The following is a 3454-nucleotide window of genomic DNA, read 5'->3' as shown; positions in this document are numbered from 1 at the left end:
AGTATACGTACATATATATATATATATATATATATATATATATATATATATATATATATATATATATATATAGATAGATAGATAGATAGATAGATAGATAGATAGATAGATAGATAGATAGATAGATAGATAGATAGATAGATAGATAGATAGATAGATAGATAGATAGATAGATAGATAGATAGATAGATAGATAGATAGATAGATAGATTAATTTTCAAATTGCACCAGGTCGGGTAAGACAAGTACCCCCCTTTCATTAATTTTCTGTGTTTTATTTTATTCTGAAACATTTAAGTGAGCCAAAGATGCAAAACCAAAAGAAATCTGTAAGGAGATAATTACTTTTTTACCCGCTGAGCCCACCCTCCCACTTTACAACCAACCAACCAGCTGAGAGAAACACAGGTGGCCCATTAAGACAGATGTGTTTAATCATTTTGCTAAAAGGGAAGATGGTATCACCTGTTACCACGCTTCATCAAACTACTGTACACCCACACAGTGGTATCTCCTTATTTAATCAGCACACTGACTGTTGTTAATTTCCAATGATGATGATAATAATAATAATAATAATAATAATAATACAAATAATAAAAGCTGAAATAAAATAAATCATGCCCTAATTTATTAGTCTTCTTCCCTGTGTTCATAAATGCAGGGACCTGACATCCGTTTTTGTGCGGTTGAATGAAACGAAAATATCTGGTGAGTCTGCGTGCATAGATTTGCTGAAGTTTAATATTATTCATATATCTTTTATAATTTTGATGTGTTTCTTTTTCCACCTCTAATCCCATGCAGAGAATGAAAAGTAAGAATTTCATCATATGGCGTAAACACTTTCTTCACGCTAAAACGAGGCAATAAAACCTCCCTTAACACAAAGGTAAGCTGATCACAGGCAAGCTCTGGTCCTCATGACTGCAAAAGCTGGCAGAATAAACATCATTTGATCTCTGCTATCCTCACTTTCAATTCTCTTTTCTCTCGTCTTGTTATATTTTTTACCAGTTTGTTTTTTTTTTCACACCCCTGATCCCAAACATTTTCTTCTGTCTTTTATCATGTCAGAAAGGGAAAAAATTAACATTTCCTAAAGCAGCCACTTGTGAAGGTACATGAAGGTAAAAGAAAAGTAGATTTATTACGTCTAGATTTGAGTGGCAGACCTTGAAGCTCCCATAAAAGGTTTATGTGTGGCTGCAGTTTCCAACGGAGAGAGGGTGGCATTGAAGAAAGCGTTTTTCTGCTTTACTTACGAACAAGATCCAGCATTACGCTGACATTTCAGACCACAAGAAAAGTACATTTTGACAGTGTATGTCACATTTTCCTATATTGAAATCTATTTTAAAGACAGCAGATTTAGGTAGGTTAAAAAAAAAAGAAAAGAACTGGTGCTCTCTTCTGAACGCATTTCCATGGTGATGCTAAGTGATGGCAGTGTTATCCTACTTAAATCTAAAGCTGCTATTAACTACTGTGGTTTTTCATGAAGAAACACAAACTGAGATTAGAGCACATTTGGGGAATAAAGTATGACATTTCTACTGCAAAATAAAGGAGAAGAGGAGTATGTGGGCATATTTACAGGCATTTTTGTACAGCCAAAAACTTGACATGCGAGTGATGGGAAGGTTTCTGTTCAGTCCACATGAAAATACCAGAAATGTTGTTATTTTAGGTTTTCTGATCCAAGAAGTCTGGAAACATGAGGGAAAGGGAATTAGCTAATCTGTGGAGTAGAGATTTGTTGCAGATAAAAGATGCTTCCATATATATGTATATTTATATATATATATATATATATATATATATATATATATATATATATATTAACTAATTGGTTTTTGCATAGCTCTTGTTGCAGAATAAAGTTGTTTCTCGATGCTTATTTTCAGTTTTGACTTCAAACTAATTTTATTCAAAATATTTTTTTCAAGTTCCCAGACACCTTATCACAAAGAAGTCATCCCACTCTCAGGCGTGTAAAATGTTTGGGAAAAGATGCGTGCTTCAGCTAGAGAGAGATCTAGGATGCCTCATAAATTTATTTATTTTATTTTTTAAAAATATATAATATTTATAAGTTGTGTTTATGTGGTTTTTAAACCTGAGTGACATAAGCTATGTTTACATAAAATCTATTTTCATTTAACCATGCTCGGTCTTGTGTGTTGCCTTTCTGCAGATCCAGTATCTTAGCTGCTGACACAAAGGGCTGGAAAGAAAAGAGGATAAAATCAAAGAGGAGAGTGAAAAGGTGAGACAGATGAAAGAGATTAGGGATTGATTATCGATCATTGCGAAGTTGGGAAAGATGGAGGAACAAAACCTATTTTCCTTTTTAGTGTTTTTCTTTTTTTTTTCCTCCCCCACTCCGGCTCATCGACCTGGAAGAAGACGGTTGGCGAAGGAAGTCTACACAAAGGCTTCACACCGACTCCCCTTCATTTGCCCTTTATCACTGTCACTAGTTTGTTTAGATTTCATTTTCTCCCTCATGTTTAGCCAGGCTTAATTATGAAAGAAGGTTGGAGCAAACAAGGCAACACGAGATAGGAACAAAGATGAAATAACTAAGGAAGAGTGGAGAGACGGAAAAAAAAAAACACACACACACACACACACATATGCAGGTGTGCACTTTATTGATGTAGAACGAATCGGCGTGCGGCAGCGATCCAGCAGTTTCCTATTCCCAAATCAAACAAGCACTCATTAAAACCTCACCTTCCCCAGTCTTTTCACAAATCATTTCCACAAATTCATTTCACGGAAACACATTTCACCCCAAGACAGAAATCAAACATAATCCTATGGTTCATTTCCATTCACACAACACAAATCTTATGAGTGATCACAATAAATCTATTCCACAGATTTGTCTGCCCATCAGCACCTGTTATCGTGAGTGAGGGTTCTTGATATGCTTCAGTAGAGATCGGGACTCAATTATTTTATTTAGCAGACGATGCACGGCAGCATGCAAAAAACCTATACCAGCAGCCTCACGCATACAGGTCTGCAGTCAATAAGCCGTTTCCTGTTAGGAAGGAGAGTGTGTGCATGTTTCTCTCTGAACAGTGCCTGTTTGTTTTCTTTGGCTGAATTTGCGCCTTTCTTTCTCCTCAAGTCTTGTCATCTTTTGAATGTGGAGAACATAAATCCATGTCATTCATTGTAGGTGTTGTGTGTGTGTCCTTTTGTGATGGTCACTACAACTGTGCATCTGTGGAGTTTGGAGGGTGTAAGAAAACCAACAAAAGCCAAAACCAAAAAAAAAATCAAAACAAAACAAAAAAAACCTTTCTTTTTTGTAAGAGTATTTTGTTTTAGCACATTTTCCTTACTCATTCAGACACACACCCCTGTGTCTGTGACTGGCATGCTGAGTACAGACTGCAGTGCACTGCCCAGCTCTCTGTGTTCTCCTATTGGAAGACTG

General features: G+C 35.9%; 1 long non-coding RNA gene across 1 annotated transcript; it reads left to right on the top strand.

Moving 5' to 3' along the window:
- The first annotated feature begins 628 nt into the window (after positions 1–628).
- On the top strand, positions 629–3246 carry LOC122826366. The gene is made up of 4 exons (XR_006369776.1): positions 629–711; positions 808–892; positions 2198–2269; positions 2410–3246. It is a non-coding gene; the product is annotated as an uncharacterized LOC122826366 (long non-coding RNA).
- The last annotated feature ends 208 nt before the right edge of the window (positions 3247–3454 follow it).

The sequence above is a fragment of the Gambusia affinis genome, linkage group LG23 (genome assembly GCF_019740435.1).
Source record: "Gambusia affinis linkage group LG23, SWU_Gaff_1.0, whole genome shotgun sequence".
Lineage (NCBI taxonomy): Eukaryota > Metazoa > Chordata > Actinopteri > Cyprinodontiformes > Poeciliidae > Gambusia > Gambusia affinis.
The sequence above is the reverse complement of the archived record's forward strand: the minus strand, read 5'-3'. Positions and strand labels throughout refer to the sequence as shown.